Source organism: Lonchura striata, chromosome 4 (assembly GCF_046129695.1).
Source record: "Lonchura striata isolate bLonStr1 chromosome 4, bLonStr1.mat, whole genome shotgun sequence".
NCBI classification, from domain to species: domain Eukaryota; kingdom Metazoa; phylum Chordata; class Aves; order Passeriformes; family Estrildidae; genus Lonchura; species Lonchura striata.
Genome location: NC_134606.1, coordinates 3,361,212 through 3,376,347, shown reverse-complemented (window position 1 = coordinate 3,376,347; position 15,136 = coordinate 3,361,212). Strand labels below are relative to the sequence as shown.

General features: G+C 43.1%; 1 long non-coding RNA gene across 1 annotated transcript; it reads right to left on the bottom strand.

The window, feature by feature from the left end:
- Window positions 1–2,329: 2,329 nt before the first annotated feature.
- On the bottom strand, window positions 2,330–7,784 carry LOC116183543 (uncharacterized). The gene is made up of 2 exons (XR_013339789.1): window positions 7,717–7,784; window positions 2,330–2,598 (listed from the first exon to the last, which is right to left on the bottom strand). It is a non-coding gene; the product is annotated as an uncharacterized LOC116183543 (long non-coding RNA).
- Between the last annotated feature and the right edge of the window lie 7,352 nt (window positions 7,785–15,136).

Genomic DNA, 15,136 nt, shown 5'->3' with positions numbered 1-15,136 from the left:
GCTCTGGTAGATGCAAAACTCTTCTGCAGTGTAAGTCTTCTAAAAACAAAATAAAAACCCTCAAGCTAAATAAATTTAAAATTTAATTTTTAGCATTTCACTTTTTTATTAATAACATTCCTGTTCTATGTGCCATAGGAATTGGCAGCAAAGTGTGGTGGCAAAATAAGAAATAGTCACAGATTTGATGGAGTCACCATCCCTGGAATTGCTGAAAAAGGTGTGGATATGCCACTGGAGGGTATGGCTAAGTGGTGAAAAAGGTGGTGCTGGGTTGAAGGCTTAACTATCTTCAGGTTTTTGCAGCCTTAATGATTTTATGAGTCTGTGATTCTGTTATTTGATTCTGAGAAAAAGCCTTTGAAGCAACCTGTGCCTCAGTTTCCATTCTGATGGACCCCAGTTCAGGAACTGAAGGGAATTTGTGGACATAATCCAGTGTGTTGGCACTTCACAGCACTTCTGCCACAGCCTGAGTTTCTGCAGGCCAGGTTCATAAATCACAGTCCCAGTGCTCCAGACCATCTGTACCCTGAACACCACAGGTCCCATTCCTGTTGCTGTAATTCTAATAATGAGTATTTTTTACCATCTCTCTTGGTTTTCAGTTATGCACAATGATCTCTACAAAGATGTGCAGTTTATTTATAGCTTATAAGGGACCCAACAATTCAAGGCAGACTGCTTCAAAAGAAGCAGCTTGTTATGACTTTTTATTCTCCATCCTTTTGTTTGCTGCACAATCAAACATGTTTTTGCAGCTCTTTTGAATTTTCCAGCCTGTTAACTGCCCACAATTGTATTTGCTGAATGAGCCTTATAACTTCTTTGTAAAAAATTCTACTATAAATCCTTTTATGTGCACAAAGACATTTTTTTCCCTTCCCCTCACAGAAAACATCCTAAATAGTGCAAAAATGGGAGGTCAAGTGTAAGAGAGATACTCTGACTGTTCTCATCTTGTTCTTCACCTGCTAAACAAGAAGTTGGTCTCATCTTCTCCCTCCTTCCATGTTTTCATCTACACCAATGCAAGCACAGAATTATGTTTTGTGTTTGTTTTCCATATCTTCTGCCTTTCCCTGTTTCCCTCTATCCAGCTCTAGGAGCTAAGAGCTGCTGAGACCTCTAGATGGTTACAGAGTGATTTTTTAACTCCTCATGTTCTCAAAAGCCTCATTGCCACTACAGAAACCCAGATTATCATCTTTTATCTTTCTTTGACTCCACTTTCTCCACCACCCCCTGCTCTGCTTTCAGCAGGCTACAAACTCACATCTCCATCAGCACTAAAAATGCCCCCCATGACCAACTCTGGGGTAAAGCAGAAAGCCCTCAAAGGAATGTGCTTCACTTTTTGTGTGTTCTGACTCAGTGCTCTGAAGTTTTCAGCATGCCCCATGTCTGGAAGGCGTTTTACCCAGCACAAATGTTTTCCTGCAGAAACTCCATCAGCTTTCTCCTGGTGCTGCTGCAAGTTCTGTCAGTGTCAGTGCAGCAGGGCTGGCACTGGGTGATTATGCAAATAAAATCCCAAATTACCAAATTGCAATCACAGTGCAGGTGCTGTTAGCACCTGATTCATCCATCACTACCTCATTAACCACTCTGATTAGCGTGAGCTGTGAGAAAACCCTCTGATCTGTGCCTAAATGCAGCCATCATTGTGGTGGTTCCATATTGGAGCCACATGGATCATGCAATTGTTTCCTAAGAGAAAGGAAAGGGCAGCAGTGTCACCTCCTGCAGCATGAGCCAGGTTAGAGACACAGCAGCAAATAAACAGCCTGGGGGAGCTTTTATTAGCACTACTTCTAAATATCATAGAACCAAAGAATTATGGAATGGTTTTGGTTGGGAAGGACATTAAAGATCATCCAATTCCAACCCTCCTGGGCAAGGACACATCCCACTGTCCCAGGCTGCTCCAAGCCCTGTCCAGCCTGGCATTGGGCACTTCCAGGGATCCAGGGACAGCCACAGCTTCTCTGGGCACCTTGTGCCAGGACCTCACCACCCTCATATGGAAGAATTTCTTCCTAACATCCCATCTAAACCTACTCTCTTTCAGTTTGAACCCATTCCTCCTTGTCCCTCCTTGTCCCTGCTCTTGGAAGAAGTCCCTCTCCATATATGTATAGTTACATCTGCTGCAGCTGTAAACTGGGTGACACATCCCAGAAACAAGCTGCTCTTTGTCTTGGGAATATTTAGTGTTCCCAAAATGTGATGTGGCTGCCAGATTTCTTGATCTCAGTGAATTCTGGTTCCTCTTCTGCCTTTTTGGTTCAGAGTCTCTAAAAAAAAATATTTTGCTTGAAGCAACCTATTGCAAATCAATCAACCCGAACCAATATTTTATTTCTTTTCAATGCACACGTAAATATATATAGGTCTGTACATAAATCCTCCTTATATGCTTTGCTGCGATTTTCAGCACAGTGGTGGAGAGCAGGAATGATTCGTACTGAATTCAGGTTCTGCCAAGTTTTCATTATATTTTCTGGATCCCTGGATTGGAAATAGATCTATGTATGTGGTTCTTGACCAACTCTCTCTGAATCCCAGGCACAAAATTTTCAATAACCATGGAGAAACCTATAAAAAAACCAAGACAAAAAATTGCTTAAAATACTTTTAAATTGTTTGTGGACCAAAAACTATTTCAGACCACTCAGGTTGCTTCATCTCCTTTAAAATCCAGAGTATTTATTCCTTTAGCAATAGCATTTTTTTTCCCCTGCTGGACAGCTGATGTGTGTGATTTGTGTATCTGGGTTAAGTTGGTTTATCTGAGAATTTTAGAGGGAATCAAAGGGCAAAATGTGTTCTGACGCCTAGTTTTACAAGTACATTTGTCCTGCCAAACAATTAATTCTTTAAATTCTTCCAAATGGGAAATCATGCTTTCTGGCCCACGAGCAGACTCGTTATTTCTGACCATAGAGTATGAAAAATAACAGCCTTTTTTTGCAGCTATCAGTCCATGTGACACCTATAATTTACAGCATTTGTAACTACAAATGGAATTCATGCCAGGTGAGGTTTCCAAAGGGCCTGGGAATCGGATAGGCTTGCTGCTGAGCAAGGATCACAGACAAATCTGTTTAAGGGACTCACCTGGCACAGGGTCTTGAAAACTTTTCCTCACTGAGGTAGCGGAGCTGGACTCAGCAGTTTCACATGTCTGGGTAAGAGCTGGCAGGATTCACCCCTCCTTAAATTCCTGCGTTTTTACGGAGCTGTCTGGACATGTAGGAACAAGATCTAACTATAGCTGACTTCGTTCTGCTGTTCGTGCCAATCAAAACAGTCAAGGACTTGGGACATTAGCACCCTGTTATCGCTTTGTCCGTACATATTGAAATCTGCACAAAAATTGAAATCTGCACAAAAGGGGGAATTAACTCTTTCCCTCTTGCTTCCCATCCTTTTCTCTTTTCTTTCTTTTTTTTCTTTAATTATTCTGTGCTTGCAATTCATTCCCTTCAGCATCTTTAGCTTGTATCATTTGAATTTTTGGCTTTGAGGATTATCATAGGATCAAAATTATCTCGATATTCACCCCTTCACCCCCTCTAAAAAACCACTGGGAAAACAGTTGATAAAAGCAATTATCTTTCCATGAAGTTGTTCCAGAGCCATCTGGGCATGGCCCTGAACAACCTGGTCTAATGAAACCTGTTTTGAGCAGGGTGTTGGATTGGGTGATCTCTGGAGGCTCCTTCCAAACTAAAACTTGAAGTTGTGGTTCCATGAAATTCTGGTTGAACTCTCACAGCCAATTCCAGAGTGTTGGCCAGACATCCTCATTCCCAGGGGAGTGACTGGGACCTAAGAAATGTGGTCAAATGAATGTGGCACAGTGCCTAAATTCTAAATCCTTCTTCACCTGGAGTTTTCTGTGGTCCCCTTTGTTAGAAAAGTGGCACCACCCAGAGTCTAGGAGAGCCTCTGGCCAGCCAAAAATTTCTCGTGCGTTACCCATTACCATCAACAACCCTCTGTCATCTCCTTTCTTAATTAACAGAAGAGCTCATCACAAACAAGAAAGGAGTTCTGTGACAAAACCAACCATATCAGTAGAAAATCTTCCCATTGTCTCTCTATGCTCCTTCTTTTTGTTACTATCCAAATTAAACATGTAATAAGAGGTAATAACAATACACAAAACTCTGAAAAATCATAGAATGTGGAAATATTAAAATAATTTCCAGTAGATTTGCAGCAATATGATTACACACATTTTAAGAGTGTTATGTCATATTAAAAGGGTTTAAGAGAGAAAAATAGTTGTTATGAAGTTGATTGATTTTTATTTATACCCTGATGGATTCCCATCTCTGCAGGGCACTTTCCTCTTTCACAGCAGTGAGAATTCCTGACAAATGTTCCTCCTGTGCTGCTGTCATTCATCCATTCTGCTGCATCACCCAGCTGATTATTCCATCTGGGGCTGGAATTTTACATTTGGCCTAATTGAACATGACTTTATTTTTTTCCAGATGATTTTCCCAATCCAGACAATTTTGGATTTCAGTCTTGTCTTTCTGCATGTGCACATGGGTTGCAAATGTGATCAGTCTGCAGAATTTCTAACTCATTAATAAAAATTGATGACTGGTGCTTGCCCTATGGAGATTTATGTTTTTGTTTCTTAATACATCATTGTGGTCTGATACTTCTCAGAGAACAGTTATGAATGCTTTGCTGTTTTTCAGACAAATTCCAGTACAACAAATAGCAGCATTATCTAATCTTTAATTCTCAAAATTGCTTAGGACACTATTTAGTAAATAAAGTCCAGACCTTAAGTCATATCTAATATCTATGGGATTTTTTTTCCAAATCCTCCAGGCCTACTGTTTTGTCAAAAAAAAAAAAAAAAAGAAATCAAAATTCTTCAGCATAGGTTCTCCTTAAAAAAAAAAAATTAAATTTTGGCTGTTATTCATCCCTCTCTTGTCTTCTTCACACTTACCGATTGAGGATTTATTTCAAGATTATTCTGAAAACTGAAATGATGCTGACTCACTGTATTCTTCTTTCCAAAGACTGGCACCCTGTAACTCTTCTCCCACATCAGCCCCACCCCAAGTTTCCAAATATCATTTCCATAACTCTGTGGGATATTCCAGTTACCATCAATAACACACACAGGTGAATGGTGTCAAGTGCAGATGCTTTGAAACACCTTCTTAATACAAATTTTTTTCTCCCATTTAAGTTTGACTTATTGTTTCTTTTCAGTAATGCTAATTCTTAAGTAAGTTAAGTAAGTTTCTTACAACTTCCTTGAGCTGTTTTCCATGTTGCAATAGTCTGTATATTTTACTTTAACAGAAATTTCCTAAGGCATTGCCAGTTCTCCACAATTTTTCAGCTTAAAAATTTCTGTTCTGGGTCTTAAGTCCTTCCATTTGAGCAAATGCATTTTTCTGAAGACCATCATCAATATCTTGCCCTTTCTTTCCTAAGGCTCATTCATACTGATTTAGTTTCACATAGACTCTCCTCTTTTTTCATGTTCTCAGTCTGTTTCTACCTATTATTTTAAAAGTCATAACATCTTTTTTCTTTGCTTAGATTTGTTTGGCTAGTTGGGGTTATTTTGTTAGCTGCCCATCAAAAATTAGGGCTTATAAACATCCAGACTTTTCCAGCTTCTTTACACACCCTGCTGCACTCTCCTTTCCAGACATGTCAAAGAATTCCTTTCATTAGGTATCACTGTGATTAATTCAGCTAATTTTTCAGAAATGGATTCAAAGCTACATTTCACACAGAGTTGGAAGACGGTTTTGGCACTTGATGAAGATGTCCTAGAAACACAGAAAGGTTTGTGCTGGAGAAGACTTTAAAAATCATCCAATCCCACTCCCTGCCATGGCAGGGACACCTTCCACCAGCCCAGGTTGCTCCAAGCTCCATCCAACTTGGCCTTGGACACTTTCAGGGCAGCCACATCTTCTCTGGGCATCCTGTGGCTTTACCATCAGTTTTTGTTAAGCAAAGAGTCACTGCCTGTGAATTTTGATAAAATCCTGCAGTTTTTTGAGTGTTTTAGGTGAACCATGCTCCTTTCTTCACCTTGATTTGAGTGCATCTAGTTAAAATAATATTCCTTGAATGGGGTACAACACAAATGTACAAAATTAATAAGCCAGCTTGTGTAAGAGCATTTGGATGAACATCCCAGTAATCTGAATTTGTATCACACCCTGCTTTGGTTACACATCTCAATTCCATGACCATCACTGGGATCTGCCACTGAGGAGCCAACCCAGTTTCTGGAAAGAAGCTCCAATTAAGCAAATCCCTCAGTGATGTAGTTTTTCCTAATAGGAGCAGGCTGCTTTGAGCACATTGTTTGGAAGGATATAACTTTGCTTTGCTGACTTTGGGAAAGTCACTAAGTGCAAGAATCCACCCAGGCTGTCCAGCAGATACTTAGGAATTAAGCATGTCATGTCAGAAGGAAACAACACATTTTCTAATCTTTGCCAACCACAGGGAGATTCATCTCTCTTACATTTCTTGTCCTGAGATGATGACCACGATAAGAACTGACTTAAATCCCACAGACCTTGTTTTTGCCTGCAAATTGGCTTAAGCTCATCCCCTAATCAGGTAATTGAACCGTTTATGTGTCTTGGCTGAATCCCAGTCTGGGTTCATCTCTTATGAAATTATTCCAGGTCATTAACCAGTCTGGTGATCCTGAACCAGTCATTATGGGAAAATACAATGCTCAGGGCCAGAAAAGCGAAGAGGACCAAGGCAGACTTCAGTTAAGAGCTTCAGGCCCTTTTTCACAGTCTTGGGACAGATCTGTCAGTCTGCTTTCCAGAAGAATGTCCCAGATTCCCCTCCCCTCCTTCAGCCTGGCTTACAGAGCTGAGCACCCACTGAGCCTGCCATGGGGTCAGGAGTTGGACCAGGACTCATCCCATGGCAGGGCCACCTCCCTTCCTGCCAGTCCTGGCACCCACTGAGCCCATCACTCTTGTCCTAGACTATTGTTTGGGGTAGATCAGGGCATAGAAGGGGCAGCACAACCTTGTGACACACATCAGCCCTATCCTCAGACCAAAGTTCAGCTCTCTCAGACTTCACAACCTGCAGCCTTGAGGAGCAACTGAGCCTGGCTCAACAGGGACCATGGTGGCCCAGGAAATCTAAATATAGAAGCAAAAAATTTGGCTCCTTTCTCTGAAGGATCCTGGTTAATACCTTTGTTTCTTTGTCTTTAACTGTGGGAAAATATGCAAAATATTTCTGAAATTCTTTACAACTCCTTCCTTCCACGTGCCACCACGTGGCAGGGAGGCATCAAATATGTGCATTTTGTTGGGAAGGGCTCTCCATTGGTGATGTTCCTGGAGCTGACTTTAAAATTGTCTGCCTTGTACAGAGTCAGGGAGAGCCAGAACATGGCATGAAAACATGACACATCCTCCAGCCCATTCCCTCAGTCTACCATTGCTTTCAACTCAGAATTTCCTGATTTATGGAGTGCCACAATAGTCTGTGTTTGCTTTTCCACTGCTAACTTTTGTGGGGTTGTTATTTTACCCTATTGAGCCTATTGAGCTCTAGGCTGGTTCATAGAAATCCAATGTATTTATGGAATTACCTGTTACAGCTAAGAGTTTGTGGCATTTTTAGGTGTCCTGTGTGACAGGAGATAATTCCTTCAGTCCTGAAATTACACACCTGAAGGCATTGCTCCAGCTGGATGTATCACACCATTCTCACCACATTCAGCTTCACCTCTTCAAGCTGCTGTAAAAAAAAATCCAGATTAGGTTCTCTTTCATGAATCCAGCTCATTGCTTTTAAAGAATTAGCCAATGCCCATGGAACTGTTCAAAAACACTTACCTGAACTATGAACATGAAGGGATTTTTTACACTAAATTTTGCCATCAAGTCCCTTTTTTGTCAGTTCCATATGTTTTTAAGCTTCATTTCACCAATACCATAAAAAGAAGATAAATTTAGGAAGAATTTCTTCCCAGAGAGGGTAGAACAGGCTGCCCAGGGAGGGGGTGGCTCCTTTCAGCATCCATGGAAGTGTTTGAGAAACAAGCAGCGGCACGCAGTGCCCCGGTCTGATTGGCAAGGTGGTGTTTGCTCAAAGCTTGGAGACTTTTTCCAACCTTTAAGATTCTATGAAGCCTGATGGAAACTCAGAAGACCTGAAATCTGCTCTACATGTTATCTGAGTCCTGCTGCTTGGCTTGTAGCTGGTTGTGGTATCTCTGGTTTTCATTCAATAATTTCATTATTCTGTTTTCATGGGAAATTCTGGGGGGATGAGATTAGTGAATCATCACATGCAACAGCCTCGCTCCTCCTCTTTCCCCAGTATGAACATGAAGAGTGGCCTTGCTGGGATGACAAAAAAGTCTGGGGAATTTTCTCTGGCAGGGGCAACAGCCTAGGAAAGAACCAAGGAGCAGAGCAGGTATGTGGTCACACACCTGTATGCTCTGCTGAGTATTTACCACCTAAACTCTCACCAGAACATCCAAGTGCATGCTCTTCCTGCAGCTGGAGGCAGAGTTGATATCACAGAATCACGGAATCATAGAAAAGTTTGGTTTGGAAGGATCCTTAAAGATCACCTCATTCCACACCCCTGCCATGGGCAGGGAAACCTTCCACTAGACCAGGCTGCTCCAAAGCCCAGCCTGGCCTAGAACACTTCCAAGGATGGATCATCCACAACTTCTCCTGTTATTTATCTCTGTCTTTGGCATCCTCACCAGCCCTTTTGCCCTCCTTTAATACATTACTTGGCAATTTTGACTGAATTTTGCTTTAACAGCTAATCTGCAGCCAAAATAATATCCAACCTTAGATAATCATAATTTGGCAGCTGTGCCACAGCCATCATTGTCAAAATGTGTCCACTGTGCAGGAAAATCCATAATTTCTCACTAGTACGGTGCTGCACCCAACTGTTTCATAAAACAAGAAGTGATCAGAGGTGAGCCACTGTTCCACAAAGAGATTTTCATGTATTGTTGTGCTGAAAATACTCACCTGGGGGTTAGAGCTCTCCTAAACAAGTTATTTTCCCCCTCAGCACTCTGCTAATGTCACCCAAATACATGGAATTATCTGGAATGAGGAAGCATTCCTGGATGGTGAGGAGCTGAATTCTGGTCAGTGTTGGCTCTAGGAATTGGCTGTTATATTCTCCATAAACAAATAGAACTTAAGGCAAACATTTGCTCCTCACACTTTCTCCAGCAAACACAGCTTCAAACATCAGGAGGGAAAAACAAACTCCATGACCAGCCTCTCAGCTTTCCATAACATCTGTGTTCATTTTTCCTGTTTTATTTTCCCTCATCCTGGAAGCAAAGCAAAGCAGGAGAAAGCATTAGCATCTAACCACAATAATTTCCTGAATTCCAGAGAACTGCTGTCAAAACCAAGGATTCACTCACTGCTGGGACATCTGTATCAGATTATTGCACTTCCCTGTTCATTCCTGCATTGTGGAAATCAGCTGCTGCTCCAACCCAGAAGCTGGGAAAAAATGTGTAGGGTTCCTACTGTTTTTCAGCATATTCTAACTAATGTCCCTCTTCCTCACTTCCCAGGTTTCTGCCTCTAATCTGTACCATTTTCTCCCACTGGTTGTCAAGCTGCTGATAACACACACTTTTCCAGAAATCTATTTTAATTCTTTTCCTCTCTGTATATTTTTATTCTAGTCCCTTCCAAAAATGATGATGATATTTTTAATGATGACTGATTCTTTGGCCTGATTCAGCTCTTTACATAGCTGATGCAAGCAGATAATTCACTGTCTTCTCCAAAGCATTTTCCAGGAGTCTTTGGGAGTCACATCTTTCGTCTGATTGATTCATTAGATCTCAAGATCCCTGACCACCAAGATCAGGACTCGTTTCAATAGGTCCTTCTGGGAGTTCACTCCTGATCTACATATCAGGCCTGGATTTCTCTTGAGAAACCCTATGAATTAATAACCAGAAAAAAATCATGACCCTACCAAATGCCCTGAGATCATTTTTAATGTCCCTTCCAACCCAAACCTCTATGACTTCCAAGGAAATGCTTGACAGGGAAAAAGAGGGAGGTACGTGGGACACCTCCAGGCAAAGTTGGCCTCTGTTAAATGGTGGCTCTTTGCACATTGGTGTTGTCAAAATATCTTCAGACCAAAGTTCAGTTCTTTCAGACTTCACAACCTGCAGCCTAGAGAGGCAACTGAGCCTGGCTCAACAAGGACCATGCTGGCCCAGGAAATCTAGATGTAGAGAAACAAAATTTGGCTCCTTTCCCTGAAGGATCCTGGTTAATACCTTTGTTTCTTTGTCTTTAACTGTGGGAAAATATGCAAAATATTTCTGAAATTTCATTCTGACCCCTTCCTTCCATGTGGAATGTATCATTTGAAAGGCATTGGTAAATGAGGTTACTTCCTCACTGGTGTGAGATCTGATCCCACTTTTGGGGTTTGGATCTACCTGGTAAGTCAGGAAATAAGGTGTATGCTACAATCACTGTGTGGTTGCTCAAAAACTTTCAGCTTTGTGTTTAAAAATTCACCCAACAGTGCTGCCCAAGGCCCCTTGGAGCAGCAAAAAAGAGGAAGAGGTGACAATCTCCCCTTCTCAGCAGCCATTGGTAAGGCTGCTGCACTTCCATGGGATTTGGGAACCATGTGGATGCTTTCCAAATCCCAAAGTTCATTTGCAGAAACAGGACTTGTACCAAAATGCAAAACCACCTGTGAAGGAATTTGGAAGCTGCAGCTCCGTAACCTTTCCCACCTGAACAGCCATCCTTACACTGGTGAGTCTGACTCAAGGCATCTCATTTAAGCTTTGCAAGCCTTGCTACATCCTTGGAAGGGCATTCACCTGGAAAATAAATCTGCATACAGCCCCTGGCTCCCAAAGCAGCTGCTCTTCTGAGCTCTGGAGCCCCAGGCAAGTTTTTCATTAAGCACTGCCCGTTCTCCCCTCTCCAGCAGAGAGCCCTGCCCTGAAAGGCCAAGTTCATGGGCTGCAAGGACAGAGCAGCCCAGGATCACTGGAGAACAGCGCATAAGAAACTGATGCTGCCATCCAAATAGCAGAGCCACTGCAATAAGGTCATTCCTTCAGCAAAACGTCTCGTAATGGGCCCTCTCTGACCCGTTCACCTCCAGACCAGGGAGCTCTCAGTAATGTGGTTTTGCTTTTACTGGCCAGGACAAATCAGTTGTGCCCTTCTGGCTTCTAAAGCTGAAAATGCAGCCCTGCAGTAACTCGAGAGCCAGGGGAAAGAGAGCAAGGCAATCCCACATGTGCCCTGCTTAAAAACAAACATCTGGCTAATGCCTTCACATGGCCATTGCTATGCCTGGTGCTAAATTCATTGCTCTTTTAGCTCCGTGGGTTGCATCAGATTCAATATTCAGGCCAGCAGCTAGAGATATTATTCAAATACATCTCAAATCTGGATATTTACTCAGGTGCAATCTCTTTGTTGGAAATAATATTCCCAGACTAAGCATTAGCATCACTCAAGGGGACATTTCTTGTTGGATTAATAGGGAGATTTGCAGGACATGAGGGTTCAAGTGAAAAAAATCCACAAATGCATTTCTGACTTCCATGGGAACATCAGGGGAGGCTGAGCTATCAACAAGGTGCTGAAACAGGGATGAGAAGATGTTCTCCTGCTGCTGTCAGTGCTTCCATAGGATTCCACTTTGCAATGGAATTCATTTGATCAGAAATAAAAAGCCAGGCATTAGAGAAGAAATGGAACTCTCTCAACCCCTCACTGCCCATGTTACAGAGCCAAAGAGGCCCTGAAGATTCTGATGCAAAGAGATGGCTGAGCTCAGTCCAAATATTTCTGTAAAAAGAAAACAGAGAAACCACCACCAGGAAGTAGCAGACACACAAAGCTGGTGACTGAAGACATCAGTGCAAGAGAAATCATCTTGTAGGTGAAGTTTTCACAGGGAGACAACCTCATGTGCCTCCACCATGTGTCCTTGCCCTCAGGTCACCAGCTTCAAGCACACATTTTATTGACTCTAACCCAAGGTGGACATGAGGTGAGGAGCCCAGTCAGGGGGTGACCTTCCTTAATGCCACAGAAATAAATTAGTCTGAAATTTATGCCTCATCCTCTAGTGTTTTAGGTGGCTTGTTAAAAGCAACCCAAAGCCTCACACACACTGAACCCAGATCTTTTTAGTCTGTCACGAGGTAGCTCCTAAAGTAACTTTGGTTAATTCCAACTGAAGACAAAATTGAGGAACACCACCCAGTTTGCAGTCTAATTTTAGTCTGAGCCTGTGCCATTCATTTTTTTGTGCCATGTTTTAATATTTGCTGTTACTTACTTGTGTTAAATTGAAGCATGGAAGCCTGCAAGCTCCTTGTGTTCCCTTAAGAAAGCAAACAAGCTCCTGGGAAAAATTACAATGTGACTTGAACTTATAGAAATAGTACATATTTATTTATCTTTTTATTTATGCGTCATAAAAAGAGAATTACAAAAAGGCTTCAGTCTGTGGGGCTTTATCAGAATCAAGATCATGACTTTGTTTCTAAAGCACTCTCCTGGCCTAGACTAAAACTTGTGTCACCTTTTTGCCCCACCTCTGCCAGCAGAGCAACCCCTTGGCCACCCAGCATCACCCTGCAAGTGTCCTCTGCTTCTGATTGCTAAAGGCAAGCCCTCAAGCCAAACACTCAGGATCCTCTTTGCAAATCCTCCTCTCCTCCCAACACTTCCATTTCTCTAACTCCCTGTCCACCAAAACATCAGCTGTTGGGACAATCAATGGCTTTTTTGAGTTTTCTCGTTATCTTATGACTGACAGGATGGAACGATGCTTCTTTGTGGGCCATACAAGGAGGATATAAAGCTCTTAGAGAGTGTCCAAAAGAGGGATGTGAAGATGGTGAAGGGTCTGGAGGGGCCATGTGAGGAGTGGCTGAGGTCCCTTGCTTGGTTTAGCCTGGAGAAGAGGAGACTAAGGGTACACTCATCAGAGTCTGCAGCTCCTCCCCAGGGTCTGCTTTGATCTCTACTGTGACAATGACAGAACCCAAGGGAACACCTGGAGCTGTCCCAGGGAAGGTTTAGGTTGGATTTTAGGAAAAGGTTCTTCCCCCAGAGGGTGCAGGGCACTGCCCAGGCTCCCCAGGGAATGGACACGGCCCCAAGGCTGCCAGAGCTCCCGGAGAATTTGGACAACATTCCCAGGGATGCACAGGGTGGGATTTTAGGGGTGTCTCTGCAGGGTCAGGGGTTGAACTGAATGATGCTTGTGTGTCCCTTCCAGCTCAGGATATTCTCTGATTCTATGAAGTCCTAATTTGGTGTCCATTTCCAAAAAAACATTTCTTGGGCTTTTATTTATGAGACAAAGAATTAACCATGAGAGGCATGACAGAGGGGTGACAACTCAGAGGGGCTTTGGTTCAGGGCTCACTCCACACCTGCCACTTGAAGCAGCTGCTGGCCTGGATTTGTTATTGGTAGGAAAATGCAGAGCAATGGCAAATAAACGCTGGCATTTCGGTGAAGCGAAATTTCGCAAAGAAATAAAACTGCCAACAGAAATATTTTTGTGCGATAACAGAGCAATTCTTTGTTGCAATTTTTGACCTTTTGTAGCATTTTTATTTATATCTTTGGTTCTGCTGTGATTTATCTCTTGTGCTGTTATTTATTTCATTCTATACATCAGTGGCGGCTTTTTTTACACGGTCATTAGCCATTTTTCTGCTAATTGCTAATTCTTCCAGTAATTCTGAAGTAATTTGCCTTATGTTTTGCTCATTCCTCCCTGAAAAAAAAAAAGTGTTTTTCAACGTGGGTCTAAAATGCTCTGCCTGGTATTGGAGTGTTTTATTATATGGCTTTTAACAGAGCAAAAGGCAAAAAAAAAAAGAACATCCCTGAGGAATGCTTCATTTTGAGCACATCAACATTCCCACTGAAATAACAAACATGTCCCACCAGCCCTATAAACCACACTTATCTGCTTGTTCTATCTGCCCACCCCACCTGCCATGGCCTCCCAGGCAGCAGCAGGGCTCTCAGAGCTCGTCCTCCTGCACACAGCAGCTCCAGCCTCTCTCCTCAGCTCCTGCCCTCTGGATCAGGCTGGGGCTGAGACATGGGGTGGAGGCTGCACCTCCTGAAACCCACATTCCTTCTCGTCCATAGACACTCGTGGTCTGGAAGATGCTTTACCACCTCACTTTATGCCCTGAAAGGTGCTTTGTCACCTCACTTCATCCCCCTTTTTTTTTTTATTTTTGGAGTTCGGAAGGGCTCCAATTTGCCTCAGCCTCCCTCCTCCACTTGCCCTGTCAGCTCCTACATCCAGGAAGCCAAAATAATTTCTGGTTCTCAGAGAGCTCACTGTAAATCACAGCAGGGACCTGCCAAAGCACCTGCCCTGCACTAAGAGCTCGGAAAGGAGTTCAGGAGTTTGGCAATTCTTTTCCCAAGGGAGGGCAGCGAGGCCCTGCCTGCACAGAAAGATGTGGATGTGGTGGAGGGGGTCCAAAGAAGGCCATGGAGATTCTCCAAGGGCTGGACCACCCCTGCAATGGAAACAGCCTGAGAGATTTGGGATTGTTCAGCCTGGAGAGGCTTAGGGACCCTCACAGTGCCTCCAGGAGAGCTGGAGAGGGACTGGGGACAAGGGATGGAGGGACAGGACACAGGGAATGGCTCCCACTGCCAGAGGGCAGCAATGGATGGGATATTGGGAAGGAATTGTTCCCTGGGAGGGTGCTGAGCCCTGGCACAGGGTGCCCAGAGAAGCTGTGGCTGCTCCTGGATCCCTGGAAGTGCCCAAGGCCAGGCTGGACAGGGCTTGGAGCCATCTGGACTAGTGGAAGGTGTCCCTGCCCATGGCAGGGGGTTGGAAAGAGACAGTCTTTGATGTCCCTTCCAACCCAAACCATTCTGTTATTATTTTTCCATTTTTCTTTCCTATTCAGTTGCTCCAAAATTAAATTAAAAACCTGCAAGAGGAAGGTAATAAAATGCTCTCTTCATCAGTTGGCAAGGAGCAAAGAAAGTTTAGACTAGACCAGAAACCTTCCAGCCCAGAGGACAGGGAGTCTTCT